General features: G+C 43.2%; 1 protein-coding gene across 1 annotated transcript in view; it reads right to left on the bottom strand.

Moving 5' to 3' along the window:
* Positions 1-20,097, bottom strand: part of SOCS6 (suppressor of cytokine signaling 6) — a 49,042-nt gene extending 28,945 nt beyond the window's left edge. The window contains exon 1 of the mRNA XM_075585448.1: positions 19,965-20,097. The gene's annotated coding sequence lies outside the window, so the exon portion shown is untranslated. The remainder of the gene's footprint in view (positions 1-19,964) is intronic.
* Positions 20,098-21,707: the final 1,610 nt, after the last annotated feature.

Raw genomic sequence — 21,707 nt, 5'->3', positions numbered from 1 at the left:
AAATCTTTCAGACTACAAGGTACTGTACAGTACAAGTTTTCACATCTATAAATGTAAACTGGGCAAACAATGTGATGGATCCCAAAAGCCTATTTGTACCCATCCCTTTAGGAGGCTGCTTTTATATCGTTGAAGTGAAAATTGCTCCAGGACACACACATTCAATCCAGGTGATCCTTTAGTTTGCAAAAAAAGATGTCTTCCTACTCCAAGGAGGGGTGGGGATAGATCCAGGACTTTGCATCATAGGGAGGCCTTTTGGAACTTCACTCTGGGGACACTTCAACCGGCTGGACTGAACTAAGTGGGATCTCAACTGCTTCCTCTGATGCGGAGTCCCATCCACTCTGTCCTAATGATACATCTTTATTCTAGAAATAGACCGTTTTGGTGGGTCTGCCTGTGTCTCAAATATTATGTTAAGCATTGGTATTTAGTTTCATGTCAGTTCGCATCCAATTGTTATTGTATCAGGACTCTGGTTTTATATGGATACATTAGGTAATACTTTGGTTATCTTATTAGATATTGATGATCATGTTAGGAGGATCATGACTATATGTATCCTTATCTCTGTATGCGTAGAAGCAAATGGATACTATATTATGGGTTAGCAATTTTTCTTTTTTTTCTTTTTCCATTCTGGGGTGAAGCTTGGGATATCTTGCATTATGAAGTCTGTTTTCTGAATATCTATTCCTATACATTATGTATTCATTCCAGTTTTTCTCCAATATTGTTTTGTAAGGTGTGGTTATCACCTGTATGTCATATGTCTGTGGATTAATGTATTTAATGTGGATCCACCCGCATGTGACGGTAGTGTGCAATTTAAGATTTTATATAATGATTTGATATTTTCCAGTTCAGTCACATGGATTTGAGTTTCTAATTATAATTAATGCTAGATTCTTGTGTTAGAATCACACAATGGGATACATATATTTTTTTTTCAAACGTATCAATCTTTAGTTACTCTATCCATTAGTGCATGTTATTGTGTGTATTGATCTCCATCTTTATATGTTTCCTATTATTTTTTCTATTGCATTATGCATTATTATCTATTTCTGGTGTTGCAATTCAATTCATCTGTTTGCAATCTTCTAATTACCCAGCACCTATTAGAGTCCTCATTTCCTTTATTTTGTTACTCCTGAGAAAGCGCAGACCCTGCGTGAAACACGTGGGAGGATTTTATCTGTTCATCTTTTCTGTATGCTCAATTAAAATTGATTAATAATCACTACTTTTTGGGACCTCAGTCTTTTTTTGCAAACTAGAGGATCACCTGGATTGAATGTGTGTGCCCTGGAGCAATCTTCACTTCATTGTGTATACCCAGACTTTGGCTGCACCCTAGGAGGGGGAATAGAAGGAGTTTTCACTGCAGACGTGCAGTGCAGCCTGATTGCTAAAGTCGGGAGCGTGCAGAAGTGCGGAGTAGCCAGATCAACGAAGACGGGAGCGAGAGACTGACACGGGCACAAGTGGAGAGGTAAGAAGTGATTTCTTTACTCGGAGCCCAGGAGTATCAGCCGTCCCGCTAAGATCAGCTTGCACTATCCCACCGGAAGAGGAGGGGAATCAAGAGGGGTTCAGATGGAGGGTCATGGCTTGCCCCCATTACTGTTTACCCCACCCCCCCAGCTTTAGCAAAAGAATAAAACAAGTGCAAAGATTCTGGTATCTATACAATTCATTTCTACAGCAGGTAACAGCAGCTATTTCTGTGCACATGCCAAAGACCTACAAAATGAAGGTATATATTCTCTTGTACTGCCAAGACTCAGAACAATCTTTTTATAGTGAAAATTATTCAAATGTTCTCATATTGGCTTATCTGTTAAACAGAAAATAAAAAATGGGTTATCTGATTTTTAAAATATGTTTTTCTATTTATCAAACATGATGCATATAGCACAGCCTTTTCCCAGTTTATTGGACTGAAACACCTATGTACTGTGTATGCACCTTACGTTTATACAAATGTAACATGCTAAACTAGGTATAAAACAAAACAAAAAACATGGCGGTGCACATTTCAAAAATAAACACAAAATATCCCAGCAAGCTCAAGAACCCCAAAACATTTCAAACATGCTAAACTATGGTCCGATCATATTTCTGTGGACAACATCTGAATTGTGTCCAGATTATACCACTAAAAGGAGGTGTATAGTATGTGATTCATGTTCTCTGTGTCTCGTGTAGTAGTATACGTACCTTTATTACTTGATCACTAGAAATGCCAAAAAAGTGTACCAAAGAAGGTGCACTACAGAGTCCCTTTTTAGGCGCACCGCAGACCTTTATAGTATAGACGGTCAGGTGTGAATGTAGTGAGTGTAGTGAACTTTATTAAATTGCTGTGCAAATGTGCGATAAAACAGTATATAGTAAATAGTAGAATCCTATATACTTAAATAAAAAATAGACAGCTAACGTCTATTAGAACTCCGCCAGAGATCACACCGAGCTCTAGTAATGCTGATCTATAAGGTATCCAGGCCAAACAGGATATTTATCCTCCGTCACATCACCTTGTCTATGTAAGAGGTAGGTACATGTAGTCAGGTACTGGTGTTAGTACACATAAAAGATGGTCGCTAAAAGATATCCCCTTTAATTCCAGATTACTGTGTGTTGTCAGTGATGGGGTGAGCGATCTTTATATACCTGTGTTGTACCTGTGTCCACACTGGGGGGACACATCCAAGTGGTTCTCGGTGATGTTATTGGTGTTGTGGGCCTATCTTGTGGTTCCCTATAGATGTAAGGGTGAGTACCTGCTCCTAAATAATCATAGATAAAGAGGTGCTGACAATGTTATGTTCCATGGTAGCCCAGTTTAAGATACTTGTACTGTGTCAGAAAGAGCCTAGCAAAAGTGTGGTTTGTTTGCTGTGTATCAGTATCGTGCGCTGCTCTACACGTTCTTAGAGAAACCCAATGGACATGAGCTGCGCATGCGCTAGATTCGAGCCTTCTCGCGTTAAGAATCGGCGGCTAGTACAGGGGTGGGGGACACCCACAAGCAACAGCAGTTCTAATAGACGTTAGCTGTCTATTTTTTATTTAAGTATATAGGATTCTACTATTTACTATATACTGTTTTATCGCACGTTTGCACAGCAATTTAATAAAGTTCACTACACTCACTACATTCACACCTGACCGTCTATACTATAAAGGTCTGCGGTGCGCCTAAAAAGGGACTCTGTAGTGCACCTTCTTTGGTACACTTTTTTGGTCTATTGCCTTTTCCCTAGGCAGCACGCTTTCACCAACCAGGGGTTAGAGCGAGGTTCCTTTCTATATCTCACTAGAAATGCCAACAGAACATTTCACATCCAAGCACAATTTCCTGTACCTATAAAAAAATATAGATCACAAAATATGCTTCGTATTGGTTTTTCTGGAACTGTGCGGTTATCTTCGCTGTAAGTATGTATTCTCCAAGTGTTTGATTTATAGAACCAGGGTATGGTAATCCAGGGAAGAGAAAAGCGTTTGAATGGTATGACATGCATCCTTTTCCCTATATGCCCACTTTTTGCCATTCTGGCGAGTTGATCCATCTTATTGCCCAAGTTATCAGGTAGCATCTTAAATATTTAGGCTGCTTTGTGATGGCAGCAACACAGGAATTTTTCACCTGGTGTAAGCACCTACTAAAACAATACAACAAATCCTGCAATTCAACAAATGAGGCCTGGAATGCGTAAAGATAGAAAACTGCTTGCCCCTTGTTTACAATTATTCATTAAAAAAGAACCATTGTGTTCCTATTAGTATATTTAGGATTTGAGATTAGAAATAATTTGAAAATAGAAAAAACAGGCATAAAGCAGCCACAACCATTATTGGAGTGTGAGCATTTTCTGTTTATCTTTCTGTAACCTTCTTTCCCCCCACCCTAAGGGAGATTTGGTTACCGGTGTAATGCTGCTCACCTGTTAGGCTTACAGGATTCTGAGTGACCGCCAGTGTTAGTGGGGATAAACATGACAGGCTTTTGGATCTGTAGCGCTTATCTTGGGGGGGTGGAGGAAGGGGGCACCTCCATTCCCTGACGAAAACCTCTTTCCCTCCCCCTGAAAGACTGCAGCCTCATGCCGGAGTAAAACATAACGGTGGTCTTTATTCTTGACGCACAGCATACCTCACATCACACTGACATAGCACAGCAATCTCTTCTCTGTGGTCCCTGGAGTCAACCCAAGGAGCTTGAGGCCCCAGGAGTCTCTCCTTGACTCTCACACTCCCTGGAGGAGTATGGGGTAGTTACTTCCACTGCCATGCAGGAGGGAAGGCCTGAAACCCGGTCCCTGGTCCAGCACAGGATACATCCCACTTCCCCTGTGGGGAGAGGATAGAACACACACACACACACACTCTTCAATCTAAGGGAGAGCACAGGAGAACAACTGAATTTGGGCTGTAGCCCCATTTTGTTAGCAGGGGAGGGTATCCTAGGTCTCAGCCCCGGTGTGGGCAGTACTTAGGCATTAGTTCCAGGGGTTCGGCCTAGCCACCCGCAGCAGCTTTGCTGGCTCTACCCCTCCCCCCACCCAGAGCCCGCTCACAGCCACGCTCTAGGAGTGCGGCAATTCCGGTGTCTGCTGCTAGCGAGCGAGTGCGTGTGTGCAGTTCTCGCCGCCGCCTCCTGCCCCAAGCCGAATCCTGCCCGCAGTCGCATGCTTCACGCCTCTGCCTGAGGTAGGGGGGGAGAAAGGGAGATGCAGAAGGGTGGGTATATGGGGATGATGATGAGGGGTGCTGGGGGAGAGATGATGAGAATGATGAGGGGTGCTGGGGGAGAGATGATGAGAATGATGAGGGGTGCTGGGGGAGAGATGATGAGAATGATGAGGGGTGCTGGGGGAGAGATGATGAGAATGATGAGGGGTGCTGGGGGAGAGATGATGAGAATGATGAGGGGTGCTGGGGGAGAGATGATGAGAATGATGAGGGGTGCTGGGGGAGAGATGATGAGAATGATGAGGGGTGCTGGGGGAGAGATGATGAGAATGATGAGGGGTGCTGGGGGAGAGATGATGAGAATGATGAGGGGTGCTGGGGGAGAGATGATGAGAATGATGAGGGGTGCTGGGGGAGAGATGATGAGAATGATGAGGGGTGCTGGGGGAGAGATGATGATGAGGGGTGCTGGGGGAGAGATGATGATGAGGGGTGCTGGGGGAGAGATGATGATGAGGGGTGCTGGGGGAGAGATGATGATGATGATGATGATGATGATGATGATGATGATGATGATGATGATGATGATGATGATGATGATGATGATGATGATGATGATGATGATGATGATGATGATGATGATGATGATGATGATGATGATTTTACCAGTGCGGCCCGATTTTTTAAAAATATCTATTGGGGAGTGGGGGGTAAGGGTCTTTTAAAAATGTATTGGGCGGCTGGGGCATTTTTAATATGTATTGGCAGGGGCGGGTATTTTTATTATGTATTGCGGGGTTGAGTTTTTTGGTATGCATTTTGTGGTGGGATCGAGTGACAGTGGGGCAATTGACAGAAGGTAGGGACGAGTGAGAGGAGAGAGAGGAGAGAGAGAGAGAGAGGAAAATAGGGAGAAAGAGTGAGACGCAGGGGAGATAAATACATGCGAGGCGGGAGGGGGGGGGAGAGTGAGTGAGACGGAGCGGCGAGAGAAATACATGGGTAGAGGGTGGGAAATTAACCTAAAGCCGCGCTTATAGTGCCGGCAACGCTGACGTCATGCTGCGGTTGCTGGAAAAATCAAGCGCGACCAAGCCGTCGCGACATCCTGTTCCTCCTACTATAAACGCACACGATGTCGCTAGCACAATAAGCGCGGCCTAATATGTGTCAGCCAGATAGGGTTCCCCCAGATTTTCCGAAATATTTCATGGGTTTCTCCAAACAAAAAAGGTTGGGAATCACTGCTCTGGGGAGCTGTTTACTGCAGCAGGGCATAGATTTAACCCTTAACACGGCCTGTGCTGGTGCCAGGACTTGTGTGTTAGGCAGGGGAATTAAAAGCCCAGGGGGTACCTGGCTACATTTCTTTTAAAGGATATGGCACATGGCTGATAAGTCACTTTCTGCTGTGATTTTCCCCACACATCTAGCAACTTCATAAAACTCTACCACGATCATGAAATGTATGTTCTAATCCCTATTTTACCCACCCAAAATAAGAATAAACATCACTATTTTTTTATGGAACAAAAAAGTACCTGTTTTACAGAAAAATTAAGTTTGTCATGATAACTATTTGTTTAATGGCTGTTAAAAGACTCCTCAAAAACAGTCGGGCTCCTCTTGCTCAACACATTACCCACTTGTCAAAATATATTGTGCCCTGGAAAAAAACTGACTTGAATTATTCTTTTTTCACATACTTCATTATGAAATCCTGAAGCCGCTTTATAGCTTACAACATATTGATGTGAACTCATTTTAAAACAGGACATAATTGAGCTTTATATAAACTTAATTCCTGCTATATGGATTTTTAGGATTGCTGTAACATTTTTCCTTCCTTGGGTAAAGCCAGTAACTAACCTAACACATTCATTTTGTGTTTTTTTAAAATAAAAATATCAGACTTGCACATGTATGCCCTCCATACAGTATAACCATTAAAGTCAGCTTCAATTATAAAAACAGAATACAAATGGTAGGAGGGGTTGAGTGTGTACGTTATTGCAACTAAAATAGAAGATGCTAACAGGAACAGCACCGTTGAAGAAGGGCATGGTTTGTAAACAAGAATAAGCACTCCTGACAAAATGTCAAACATCACTGAAACTCGGACATGACCAAAAGAAACAATTACACAACGCTTGCAATCACATGTTAAAATAGACAATAAACAATGCTTCAGTAGAACATGTCCAGACCAGGGAAAGCGTGCAGAGAGATACCCGGGGAGCAGAAACAGTATGGTATCCAACGCTTCACAAAGTTGACTGTAAATATTCAAATTAAAATTCCAATATATTATTTTCCATTCTCCATTCTAGTGCGGTTAAATGATTTAACCGATATGCTTCCTGCGATTGTGGAGACCGAACCCCCCCCCCACCCCATTGAAAGCATCACAATGTATTTTAGTGTATAAACAATGGTTGCTACGAACAGTTAGCAGACCTGCAGCATGGTATGCAATTAAAATATGTTTCTTCTTGACTAATAAGAGGGATAACTTATTATTAGTGATTAGACAAACTATAAATTGGAAAAATGATAAGACTTCTATCAGTCAGTAGTGAGAAGAAAAAAAAAGCATGCAAAAGCAATTTAAAAAGAAAACAGCTCGAAAGCAGAACACCAGAAATCAAGGTTACTTTATGATTATTTTTTTTTATAACACATTTCGGATTAGTGCTCTCTGATGTACATTGTAAGTCATGAATTTTTTCAGGAGTTTCTGCTACAGCAATTGAAGTGCTGACTGCGATCTGAATGGAGAGGGTCGAGGGATCCACCCTCTTAGTTTATTTCACTGGGTGTAACGATGCAATCAGGTGATCACAAAAGCCAAAAGTAGCGTGGCACTGAAGGGGATAAGTATTGAGTACTCCCTCCTACAACCACAGTGTACTAACGGCAGTGACATGTTTGTGGGGTTACATCTGGAGATGGCAGATTTTGCTACAATGAATGATTACACCTAGTATTCTTTAAATTGTTTTAAAACATTTGTTTATAAACATGGTGAGCCAAGACTAGGAAGGGGCTTGATTCTCATGGCAACGCTCTTTTGTGCGAGTTCAATAACAGTGCACAGCCAGGGCTTTCCTCTCTCCCCCTTATCTTTATTGGATTTCTGATAAGGTCAGGGTGTGCTAAGGGGAAAGAAAACATTTGACTGACAAACTCTCCCAGATTGAAATGCCCCCAAGAAACGCAATTTGGGATTGATTTCCAGATAGACAAAAGAAACCAAATCTTTTACTTTATCATGGCTTGGTTAGTTTAAGCAAGCAGATTGTTTAATGGTTTCTGTGACGGGAGGGGGTAACCAGGCTCTCAAATAAAGGTCAAGCCCATTTGGTTACCCCTGATCCGTTTATAAGGATGTGCCTGATTCTCGGATACATTTAGGCACATTGTCCCGGCAATATCTCCCCTTGAAAACGTAGGCGCGCCTCACCACTAGGGTACCCTGCTTCAGCACAGCGCAGCCCAGAAAGGAGAATGAGGCACAGGGATAAATATGTATTCCTGTAGCTGAGGGAATCCCTAGATTAAGGAGGGTACCACAGCTAGTGCCAAGGTGACCCACAACCAGTATAGGGTTTGTGGGCACCCCAACCGTATATAAGGTTGAGGGGGACTCAGAGTCCAGACTGAGTCCAAAGGAAAGTGTGTGGGGAATAAGGCAGATAGAAATAAAACTACAACATTTTTCCTTTTCTGTCACCTGTTCCCCAAGATTCAGAATTGTACTAAAATATACTTTAATAATGTAATGTGCTTTCTACATTCGGAACCGATGTCCAAACAGGCTGCCCCAGAAAACCCATAGATGCTGGTAAGTCGGCTGAACATTGGAGTTCAAAGCAGCCAGAGGAAGCCCAGAGGTGAGAATAGCATTTGGGCAGCGGGGAAAGGCGGAGTACCAGGTCCGGAGATCAATGGCAGTCCTCCAGGATGCCACTTGTTCTGCCAGACCAGGTGGAACCTGCCCTGCAGGTGGCATCGAGATAGCCAGGGAGAGAGGTGGCAAGTTGTGCATGTCTCTTGGCTATTTCGGATTTCCCGCTGACCTGGCTTTTCTAGCCGGCTTGGCTCTGATTGATTGCTTGGGAAAGTTCCCACGTGTTGATTGGCTGCTCGGTTTTGTGAATGAAGCCGAGAGTACTGTGAGAATCGATGAGCCAATCAGACGGGCTTTTCAAAGTTACTTGTGCACGAATAGCAGAGCAAACGGCTTCGATTTCAACCCTGAAAAGCCAGCCTGCCAGAGTCCAAGTCACGACTTTTGCGCTCAAGGTCTACAAAACGATCTCAGCGGACGCGGCTGGGATTTTATGCCGATTTGAGTTCCAGGAGATTTGGACTAACTCGCGGTCAGGAGGGACCAAGTTCTCAGAAGAGAACATAGCGGTGGCGTGTGGAACTTTAAGCCGATTTGGGTTCCAAGAGATTCCTGCTCAGGGTAAACCTCTCCCATACAATTCCCTGCACCAAGGACTCTAGTTTTCAACCCCAGTTCCAAAGTGTGTCTTTTTGTTTGTATTATTGTGTAAGTGAATTTTTGCCGAATAAATTACAATTTATTTCATTACCTTGTTTTGCTCAATGAATTATCCGGTAAAAAGGTGTAAATAACCTGGTCTCCCGTGACAACAGTTTACACAAAAAAAAATTGTCAGCTATGTGGAATTGCACCTTTAAAGGAAGAGCTCTCTGAATGTGGCATGTGCATCACCGCCACTTATCAAATGTTTGTAGTGATCTGGGAATCAGCCAACAATGTTTTCTTCTTGGTTTCTCTATCACAGTGGCAGCTCAGCACTAAAGCTTTGTATGCAACAGGCTGAATTTTAAATCCAGGCCCACCATTTTTCATACATTTAAGGACAGAGCATGAAAAGAAACATAGCCATTAGTCAATGGCCAATCAAACTAGAATGTTCTAGAAATAATTAAATAATGCAGAAATAATGTGATTTTATCTAGTACACTGATCATATATGACATGAAGCTCTTACTTTAAAAGCATCTGGGGAGATTCTGGAAGTTTACAAAAAACCTATAGATGGGGAAAGACAAATAAAAGTAAGCAAAAGTTAATTATTCCAAAATGTTTTAAGCTTTTAAAATCAGTGCAGGTTTTTGGTTACCATCAAATAAATCATAGCTTGCTCGCTTGCAAGTATCATTTTATAAACAAAGCAGCTATGTGGAAATCCAGTGAAGTTACCAGATGTCATGCGCAACTTGCCTCAGAAAAGTGATCAGTAGATTTGTGCCATTCGGCCACATCTTAAAGAATTGTCAAACGCTATTTAGTAACTTTGGGTTTGCTGAGGTGAGAGGTGTGGGGTATTTGTCAGCCAGAGTATGCCTGAATCCGATATATCAAAACGGCATTGTCACAAGTATCCAAAAAAGAACACACCCTACATCAAAACATTTTTAAAATAAAAACTTTACAGCATTTAATAAAGAAAAATGTGTTTGCTACCAAACGTACCTTTGAAAAATAATAATAGTCTTCCTTGTAAACTACACATAATGAAAAAAAATATATCATAAAAAAAACAAAAAAAAAACAATGTGCAGCTCTTCCCACAGTTTGCCATGTGCCACCTGTACAATACGGTCATGAACATGCAAGAAATGTATTGTTTAATAAGCAAGAACAGCACTAGACCAGGGGTGGGCAAACTTTTTGCTCTGTACCCCGCTGCCTGCTCCCCCCCCCCTTACCCCGTCTCCGACGGCAACGCGACGTCACGTGGCCCTGCATTGTCATTCTGACGCGTCGCCTGAAGCCGCCGGAGACAAGGTAAGGAAAATTACATAGGCCTCACGCAGTCCCCCGGCATTTAATTTAAATGCTATGGAGAAGAGCGCGCGACCGCAGTAAGCGTCCCCCCCACCCTCACAGAAAATGTTGTGCCCTCCAGTTTGCGCACCCACGTGCTAATCCATGAACAGGGAGGGCTTTATTTCCTCCGTGCTGTGCCAATGACTGCAATGATTTCTACACTACATGGGATCTTTTTAAATGTTCTCTCTCCGTATTCTAAATGCAAAATCTGTCATGGTAAAAAAAGTCACAGTGAAATAGGCTTCCTTAAATAAATGTAAATGTGATTAATTAACCCGTACCTTTTAACATCTTTTGCTCATAAGCTCCAGGTTTTTTGTTTGTTGTTGACATATTTATTTAGAAGCATAAGGTAAGAACGCTGCCTCAAGCATTTCATGATCCATTAGGCTGTGCCTATAGTGCCGTCGATGGCGACACGACGGGTGTTATATAAAGTTATATTTCGGGCGGCAGCGGCGCGTGTTTCCGACAATTTGATTGGTTCAAGGGCCGTCACGTGGCGCGACAGCCCTTGAAAAATCAAACTTTGCCGGCTACCAGTTTTCGCAACGGCGACGTCGCCCGCACTATAAGCGCACGCGGCAGCGACAATGCATTTGTTTTCGGGCGACGTCGCGTTGCCGTCGCCGGCATTCTAAGCACGGCCTAAGAAGCAGGAAGGATACACTATGCGTACCTGCAGGACGCGTCTCTCTCCCTGAGAGCAACTTTGTATATATATATTTCCATTAAGTCTGCCAAATCTACAGCAGTGTTGAAACAGTGTAGCTACGATTAGATGGCAATTATTTTTCCAGGACAATGTCAATAGGCTAAATACAGTGTTGCTATAATGAGTGTTATACTAGATGGGGGTATTAACTTCTGTTTTTTCTTCTAATGAAAGGTATTTAAGTAGAATGGATCCTATTGAGGATGAGAGATGGATATATAGAGATATTTTAGATATATAGAGATACAGCTCAACCCCATTATAACGCGATCCGTTAAACACGAATCCGCTTAGAACGCGATGCAAGCGTGGCTCCCGTATTTATGAATAGTTTACAACACCATTATTGGTGTCTTTAATACTTTACAGTACAATGCATACAATTGTACATTATTTCTAACGCGATCCGCTTATATCACAATGTGATTCTTTGGACCCCAAGCACAGCGTTGTAAAGGGGTTGAGCTATAGATAAACAGCTGAACCCCGTTATAACGCGGTACTCGGGTCCATGAGACCACATTATAACCGGGATAGCGAAATGGCCGCTGCGCAAGAACTTACCCGGCATCTGCAGCTCTCTCCTCTCCCTGCTCCATCAGGCTGCTTCCACATGCGCGGAACACATCCGGTGTTTTTTTTTTTTTTTCATTATTATTATTATTATTATTATTATTATAACATTCAATGCTTTTGTACACACAAACATACACACACCTCCCTTCTGCACTAATAATTTTACCATACCATGCAGGAATCGAACCATGACCCTTCATACACTATCAGTCTTTCAGTACTGTGCAGTAGAAGTTAAGTTTGTTTATAGAGTCAATGGCATCACACCAATCCTATGGTGTTGCAGCTAGAGAATTACTACCAGTGTATGAAAGGTCATGGGTTCAATTCCTGCATGGTATGGTAAATTATTAGTGTAGGGGGGAGGTGTGCGTGTATGTATGTGTGTCCGTTAGCAATAAAGCATTGAATGTTATAATAAAAAATAAAAAAATAAAAAAAACACCTTGGAGATGTTTTTAAAATCGGGAGCCATGCTCAGACCGCGTTATAAGCGGATCGCGCAATAACGGGGCTGAGCTGTATTGTATTATATATATCCAATCAGTATTGTTCTGGATCTTCTTTTAGTTTTTTCAAATTACATTTTTGAGTGTAATTATTTATGTAATAAAGGTTTTTTTTATAATATAATGAATAATGTAGACAGTATTTTTTCAAAAGTGTCTTTTTGGCATGTAGTCTCTAATTAGGGAGTAGCCGGGACCCATCAGTCTATTTTTATACCCACTCCCTAAATAGTTAATTTACTATCCTCTTTTTACCATATATCTACAATACTAATGGCTATTTATGCCAACTAGTACTGCCTTTGAGTCAATAGGAGTGCATACAATACATAGAATAAGTTAATCATTATTAGAAGGAGTGCACCCACTCAAAGGGATTCTCTTTATGTTATGTACTTAATCTGCATTAGAAGCATAAGGTAAGAATTTATAGGGGGTGAACCAGCTTTGTCAAAGGATAATTACCTGTAATAATTGCAATATCCAACCTATTCACTGTTACAAACCACATTTAAACTGTCCATTTCTTCCTGCCAAGGCAACTTTACAGACAAAGATGATGACGGTACAGGATTGCTACCACATTTGTACCACCGATTCATAATGAAACTATTATCCATCCCCTCTCTGCGTTACTGTGCACAAAGGAAATCTAAAAACACAAAACACAAAACAGAAACACAAGCCTAGCTTGGAAATATCAAAGGGATGAAATCAAACACACTAATCTTGGCCAGATATGAATAATTATTCCTAAAGCGAAAAGTCCACGAATATATGCATTTTTTAATTTACCGCACAACCAATGTATGCAGCACTCAAAATAATTAGCATGAAAGTAAAAGGGATAATATACAACGTTTCATAAGTGTGTCATACAGGGCGTTAAACAATGGGAATTATGGAGGCCCAACAGAGCTGAAATAATGGGAGACTTCAAAAATACAATAGGAGCATGTGCAGCATAGTGAGGGACAAGTGCAGTATGGGCGGAGGGGGGTACGTGCATCAGATCTGAAACAAATTGCATTTCCTTTAATGTAAGGATATTAACAGGGCAAACTGGTGATCTGGCAAATACCACTGTGGTCAGAATAGTTATAATAGAGTAACAAAATATTTGGGGACCTTACAGTCGCGTACTTATTGTATAGCACAGTGGTCTCCAAACTTTTCAGTACGAGGGACACATCGTATATTCTACACATTTTCGCGGGCCAAAGAAAAAAAAATATTTTTATATATTTTATAAATGAATGAATAAGTTTTATTTGGATCTTTTGGGGGTAATCAGCATGATGATTCAGAACAAAAGAGAAATGTGACAACTACAAAGAAAAGATGCTGTATAATGAGCAAAAATATATATTTTTCAAGTTTCTGCGGGCCGGATAAAATCTTGTGGGGGGCCTGGTGTGGCCCACGGACCGTAGTGTAGCAAAGAGAGAATGCGGACAAAAGAACATGCTTTACCAGATGGAGCTGGGACACTCTCCCACTATGATACTATCCTATCCAAGCAAGAAACCAATCTTTAATTATAGGCTATCAAAAAGCATCAGCTTTTTTTTCAATGCTAAATTCCAGCCAGCTCTAATTAAAGCTGTAGCTGATGATGTCACAGATTGTTATATACAAAAACACACACTTCCATCTATGGCTTGCACAGTAAAGTAAATTTAACATGGAATGCACCCCACTGAAAGAAGGTGTTGCAGGGCGTGAAATATATATATATTTCCCAAATCTGTCAGGCCATTTTTTATTTTCATCTCCAAAATTAGCAAAATTCCCACCATTCAGTTTCCCTTATGGGGTAGTACATCCAAGACTCTGTACTACAAAATTGGCACAAGTAGCACTAAAATATCTCATACAATATAAATCAAGTGTTAATTTGACCAATTTAGCAGAACAGACTCTGTCATCTCCTTGCCTAGATCTTACCTGCCTGAATGCACTTTTAGCGTTTCCATTGCTAGCACATCCTCCTCATCACTCCCACGCACAGTTGGTGTACCCCAAGGATCTGGTCTAGGACCTCTACTCTTCTCCATTTATATTTCTTTCCCTGTTAAACTAATAGTCGGTTTACACTACCACCTGCATGCAGATACCCAAATTTACCTCTCCAGTGGTACCACTAAAAATGTTTCTGTTATCTCCTCATGGTTGTCCAATCGCCATAAAAAAAATGAACATGTAAAAAAACTGAACGTATAATATTCCCTCCTTTTAACGCCACACCTACACTGGATTTCTCACTTGCAACAACTGACTCCCCCCTATAATACCAATACAGCAAGCTTGATGGTTAGGTGTAATTCTAGGACTCTACGCCCCGCACATTTAGTATGTCACCAAATTATGTTGTTTCCACTTCTGGAATATTGCTAAAATACGTCCCTTCCTCACGCAACAATCCACCCAAATTCTTACTCATGCACTCATCAAATCCAGACTTAAGCAACCTGCTTCCAATTGCTCTTCCCATCTGCAATCTATTCTAAATGCTGCTGCCAAACTCATTTACCTCAATAACTGCTCCTCCGCTACTGCATATCACTATACTGGCAACCCATACCCTACAGAGTCAAATTCAAGACACTTGTGCTCACCTATAAAGCTATACACAACACCACTCCTCTCTACATCTCTGACCTAATTTCCAAGTCCTCTCCTATACGCAGTCTGCGTTCTGCTACTGATATCTCTCCACCTCCCTTATAACTCCCTCTCACTCCTGCAGTCAAGACTTTTTCCCTTTACTGTGCCGAATGATGAAAAAATAAAAAGGCGCTTTGTTAAAGTGTGACGTTTGACCAATAAAGAGACATAGGAGAAACGGGCGAATAAAAATCTAGGATTTCAACATTCCCTGAATGTGGACTTAAAGTCTTAAATCAATCAACTAGAAAAGAATAAATAAGAATCAATTGAATTTTTGATGTCAAACTGCTGGAAGGTGATGTATAAAATAAAAATAATTAACCTTTAGAATGCCATCATGACACGCCTGCACCGCATAAACCCTAGCACATAAGAGGCCCTCATGATGTACCGTACCAGGTACTTCATCGGCACTTGCTTGTATATTGTGGGAGATCATGATGGAGCACACCGATAGAGAAGCCAGCTTGATTGAAACGGAAGTAGCGCTTTCCGGCATCCGAGGCCTGACCGTATAATATATGGTGTAAAAATAGTTTAACTTAAAAGACATCATCAGTTGGGCATTAAAGTTCTGGTCATAAATAAGTTTTTGCAATGGTATTGTTAAATATTTCTGTACATTAGTGTTATAAACCTTTTCATCTAGAGCTGTTTGATTTCTTATGTAATGATAAAGCAAATGGAAGGTTGGGATATTTTCATGCCCCCGAATTTTACAAACAAAAATATGTATATATATATGAAAATATGAATGGGTTAAACTCAAATGTGAAAGATTTGAAGAGCAGTTATGGGGTCTGCAATCTAAATCCTATGCTTTCAGTGGTATTATTATACAATAAGTCATAACAAATAGTTAAATGAGATGACGACACACAATGTAGAACTCATATCACATCAAAAGATAGCAGAATCCTGTTTGTGATATAATCAATATCTCCAGGGAATGTTTTATGGCCAGCAGCAGACCCTGCTCTTCTCCCAAAATACACACAGGGAATACACAGATGTAGCAGATGTTATCACACCAGCTAATACGAAATAACATTCAGAAAAATGTGTTAATGCGCAGTTAAATATTGCGGGAATGGTTGCAATAATGTCTGCAACATCTGTATAGATGTTGGAGACCCTGCTTTTCTCCCAAACACGGTAATTATATATTATACAGTTGCCACTGTGCTTTTAAGGGAAATAAAAATGCCATGGCCCCCACCCTACTCTCCAGGAGTGTATCTGTGACACAGACAGACCGACACACAGACACACAGACACACAGACACACAGACACACAGACACACAGACACACAGACACACAGACACACAGACACACAGACACACACACGAAAGGTCCAGAGCAGACCTGAAACTTTGTGTTCTCAACTCCCTCCCCCTTTGCACAAGTTAGCTGCACTGGCAGAAATGAGAGTGGGTGGCCATATGCATGCAACTCTCCCCCCTCTGCCGTACGCTCGCTCAACTCCCTGCTGGACAAAGAGGTGCAGTGCTGACTGACGTCAGTCACCACCGCGACCAGCAACCGCAAAACCTGGGACTGCGCTGCAACATATGCGCCAGGATTTTTCCATCCCTATGTGTGCAAAGACCAAACTGGATCAGTACTCACATTTGAGTGCTGCCAGATTGTTTTTTTTATATTTATGATCCTGCATCCCACGCCGCTGGATGCATATAGCAACTCTAGTTGTATTGTGTTAGACAGGGCGAGGGCTAGTTCATTAATTTTTTCATCCCTGTGTGTGTAAAATATACAAATGGATAGATATAGATAGGAGACAGAGACATAATAACAAAATACCCTAACAAAAACAATAGTTGCAGAAATAAACTTCTCCTGTGGGTTAGGCTAAGGCCCCGGTCACGCCGCTGTAACGCGCGCCCGCGATATTGGCGGCGCGTTCAGCCGATTCCCCGGTCTGCAGCTCACTGCAGGAGGAGACAGGGGGGGGCATGGCGGGGGAGTGACGGGGGCGCGGCCATGACGTCACCCGGCAGGTTCGCCCTCATTGGCTGAACCGCCGAGGGGCGTGCCTAATCGCTCGACGCGAGTCCTGCTCTCATTTCTATTGAGAGCAGGAGCAGCTCTCGTCCGAGCGCTGCGGCCCCCTCCTCGCAGCGGGCCCGGCGCCATTGAGGGGAGGGCTCTCGTTCGCGCAGCGTCCGTAGTAGGCAGCGGGGGCAAGGCCTTAGAAACAATACAACCCTTGTTTTTCGGCATTTGCCTGCACTTCTTCTCATGCTTCATACAGCGCTTTAGGCCTCAGATATAGTGGGCGCGCGACAGAGCGCATGGCGTTGCGCGTGCCACGGAGTTGCATGGCACGCCTGTCGGCCGAGCGATCTGTGGATCCTTGGCTGAACCGCTCACATGACCCGGCCGGCGTGTGAAAAAAACAAATTTTCTTGTCTCTGAATATGCTGAGGCGCTTCATCACGCGCTCTATGGCTTGCCTCATAGAGGTGCGGCCTGTTCGCGCCGTGCGCTCGCACAATGTACGTGGCCTTAGGGAGCGTTGGCGTGGGGGGCGTGCCGAGGGGAGTCACGGAGCTGGTTCGCCCTCATTGGGCAAACTGCTCACGTGACTGGCCTGTCGCGCCAAAAAATCAGTTTCAACTGATTTCTTGCGCAACGCGCGCCCCCTCCCATGCGTACGTGCCTGCACGCCGCATAGACGCAAACACTGCCTTAAGGCAGTCTGTTCGTTCAGCGTGCGGACACACGGTCTGCTGTACCATGGACCCAGCCTAACGCTACGGCCCCAGTCTTGCTTGTCAGAACGTGCACAGTTGAAAGCCGCATTGTGCGGTCTGTAGGGACGCGATGAAATGCGCGGACGCGACCATGACGGAGCATATCTGCACTTCCGTTGGCTGCGGCACGGGAAGACAAAATTCTTGTCTTCCCTGCCTGCGAACGCATCATCGTGCTGCGTGCACGCGCGCACACACACACACACGGCCACAGAGGCCTGCCCCATAGAGGGCTGTGCTGTGTGGCGCGCAAGCCGTAGCACACGCCGCAGCCTACACTGGGGCTTAAGAGGTTGGTGAGTGGCTTCCTCCTTCTCCCGTTGTACTGCAGCACGTCCTACTGGGAATCTAAGGATTATGCCGATGAAGAGCTCTGCATGTGAACTCAAGTGGCCATGTTATTCCCATGTGTGGGGTACTGCTTGTTCAAGGGTAGGAGAGAGAAACGTTCAAGGCTAGCAATTATTGTACTGGGATAGGAAAATGTCATTGTATTTTAAGCCTAAACATATCCATATCGACCATACTATTCATACCAGACGTTATTGCAACCGTTATAGCGCGGCAAGGCCTTCAAAAACCGCTAAATCTCTACAAACTTCCGATATGACAATCTCCAAGATAGGAAAAATGGGCAGACCAAGTGGGAAAGTGGTTCTTAGCTGCCAATAAATTATGTTTCTAGGTTTCCAAGGAGATCAACCAACAAGAATTGGCTGGTCTAGAACAAACAATAAATAATAAACACTGAAGTCTATATTGATGCTAAATTTCAGTGAGACTGACTCCAAATCAAAGAGGCACGGCTGAAAATACAGCAAGTTCATACCCTGCATATTTATGTACGTGAATAGGAGTATACAGATGTGTGTGTGTGCAGACGTGAATAGGAGTATACAGATGTGTGTGTGTGCAGACGTGAATAGGAGTATACAGATGTGTGTGTGTGCAGACGCGAATAGTAGTATACAGATGTGTGTGTGTGCAGACGTGAATAGGAGTATACAGATGTGTGTGCAGACGTGAATAGGAGTATACAGATGTGTGTGTGTGTGCAGACGTGCATAGGAGTATACAGATGTGTGTGTGTGTGTGTGTGTGTGTGTGTGTGTGCAGACGTGAATAGGAGTATACAGATGTGTGTGTGTGTGTGTGTGTGTGTGTGTGTGTGTGTGTGTGTGTGTGTGTGTGTGCAGACGTGAATAGGAGTATACAGATGTGTGTGTGTGTGCAGACGTGAATAGGAGTATACAGATGTGTGTGTGTGTGCAGACGTGAATAGGAGTATACAGATGTGTTTGTGTGTGCAGACGTGAATAGGAGTATACAGATGTGTTTGTGTGTGCAGACGTGAATAGGAGTATACAGATGTGTTTGTGTGTGCAGACGTGAATAGGAGTATACAGATGTGTGTGTGTGCAGACGTGAATAGGAGTATACAGATGTGTGTGTGTGCAGACGTGAATAGGAGTATACAGATGTGTGTGTGTGTGCAGACGTGAATAGGAGTATACAGATGTGTGTGTGTGCAGACGTGAATAGGAGTATACAGATGTGTGTGTGTGTGTGCAGACGTGAATAGGAGTATACAGATGTGTGTGTGTGTGTGTGTGCAGACGTGAATAGGATTATACAGATGTGTGTGTGTGTGTGCAGACGTGAATAGGAGTATACAGATGTGTGTGTGCAGACGTGAATAGGAGTATACAGATGTGTGTGTGCACGTGAATAGGAGTATACAGATGTGTGTGTGCACGTGAATAGGAGTATACAGATGTGTGTGTGCAGACGTGAATAGGAGTATACAGATGTGTGTGTGCACGTGAATAGGTGTATACAGATGTGTGTGTGCACGTGAATAGGAGTTTACAGATGTGTGTGTGCACGTGAATATTAGTATACAGATGTGTGTGTATGTGATACACATCCTCCCCACACACTTTTCCCAGGTGATTCTCTCTCATCTCTCCCTCTCTCCCTCTCCCCTTCTCCCCTTCTCTCGCTCTCCCCCTCCCCTTCACTCTCTCCCTGGCCTCCGGGTCCTGCTCAGCACAAAGCCTCCTCTCCGGGCCTCACCCCTCCCCATCCTTACGCCGGTAAGGGTACGGAGGAGAGATCCTCCTGTACCCGGCACCTCCCTCACCTCGTGCTGCTCTGCACGGCGCCGCTCTGTGCCTCTCCGGCCTGATCCGCTGCTCCGTGCGGCCCCACAGAGCCGGCCATGAGACAAGGAGCAGGACTGGGTAGGGAGGACTACAACTCCCAGCGACCCCTTCGGCGGCAGTGGAAGGGGGGGGGGGGAAGTATCAAACCCCCACAGCTTTATTCAAATGAACAGAAGACAGAGACAAATGTTACCTCTGTACGCTCTAATAGTCACGTGGCACTCCTATACAAAATACTTCTGCTTGCTCCTTTCCAGCTTTAGTTCTGTGTCTTCAGTACACGGCAGTAATACTTCTCCCCATTACACATTTTGGTGCTTGCCATCTCTGGAATATTAATTTAGATTCTAAGCTCTTCAGGGCAGGGACTACTTACCTATTGCTTTAGGTCTGAAGCGCTTATTCCCAATGTGTTATAATATTATGTCACGTGTCTTATAAAGCGCTACGTACCTGGATGATGCTATATAAATACAGATATACATACATACAGTACTATGTGGGTCTTCAAATGTAAGATTACGGAGTAAGAAACAAGCCTGCTTCGTACTGATCTTATAAGCTTTATTGAATCCACAAGAGTTTTCTTGCTAATCATAATAGTGCGCATACAGCTTTCAAATCATCAACGTTTCATGAGGGTTTCAATGCCTTGCACACACTATAACAACAATGAAGCACTTTATTTCTGGGCTGTTACAAGCTATCATAACCTGTAATGTACAGGTAGTCCTCGCTATCCAACATTTCACTTTACAACGAATGGCATATCCAACGCTTTAGGCTGCGTCTATACTTACTCAGACGGAGCGGAGGCGCACCCACGCTGCGCAATCACATCTATTGTCCTCTTTGAGGATGCCTATAGACGGCGCCAGCGCGCACATCAGACGGAGCTCACAACGGCGCGAAATTCAAGAAGACAGAGCCAGGTGATTTTTTGCGTGATTGCATCGGGATGTGAGGTAGGAAAGTGACGTCCCCGCCGGAACGTCATTGACACGCCTCCAAATTTTTATTGCCATGTCCCCAAATCGCACCCGCTGCATACCCTGCAAAGCCATGAAAAAGCTCAGGCTTTAGCAAGAGTATTGCAGCGTGTGTGCGCCTGCCCTCCGTTCCGCAACGTCTGCCTGAGTATAGACGCAGCCTAACAATGCAACCCTATGGACCGTTTTTCGACGCTTAAATGCATTATCCGACGTTAACCGCCACTGATTAACATGAGACTCACTTTACAACGGTTTCACTATCCAACGCTACTTCCAGAACGGATTCCTTAGGATAACCGAGGACTGTCTGTATCTACTATTTTCATTTCCTGTACAACCACTACAATTTGCAATGCAAGATACAAGCTTTTACATTGACCAGTATTATTGTGATCCGGCCATGCAAAATACATCCTGGGAAATCTAGCTCTGCTTCTCCAACACAGTAGTTATTGTGTCATTGGAAAATTGTATAACTACCTGAATAATGCAGTCAGTTTTGCTTTGCAATTTAAATCGGGCTCCTTTGGCAGCGAAGGGTTTAAATAAAATGTCATAAGCAATTTTGTCCATTTGAAAAATCTAATTTGTAAAGTAAAAAAGAGCAAATGTTTTTCATGAAAAGAAATGATGTATTGAACAATTTCAGATGTGGCTGACATATTCGATTCTGCAAGCCGATGAATCTGTGACTTAAAGATTATAATAACATCTGTACCACTTCATAAA

The sequence above is a fragment of the Ascaphus truei genome, chromosome 2 (assembly GCF_040206685.1).
Source record: "Ascaphus truei isolate aAscTru1 chromosome 2, aAscTru1.hap1, whole genome shotgun sequence".
In the NCBI taxonomy this organism is placed as follows: Eukaryota; Metazoa; Chordata; class Amphibia; order Anura; family Ascaphidae; genus Ascaphus; species Ascaphus truei.
Note: the sequence above shows the minus strand (reverse complement) of the source record. Positions and strands in the feature narration are given on the sequence as shown.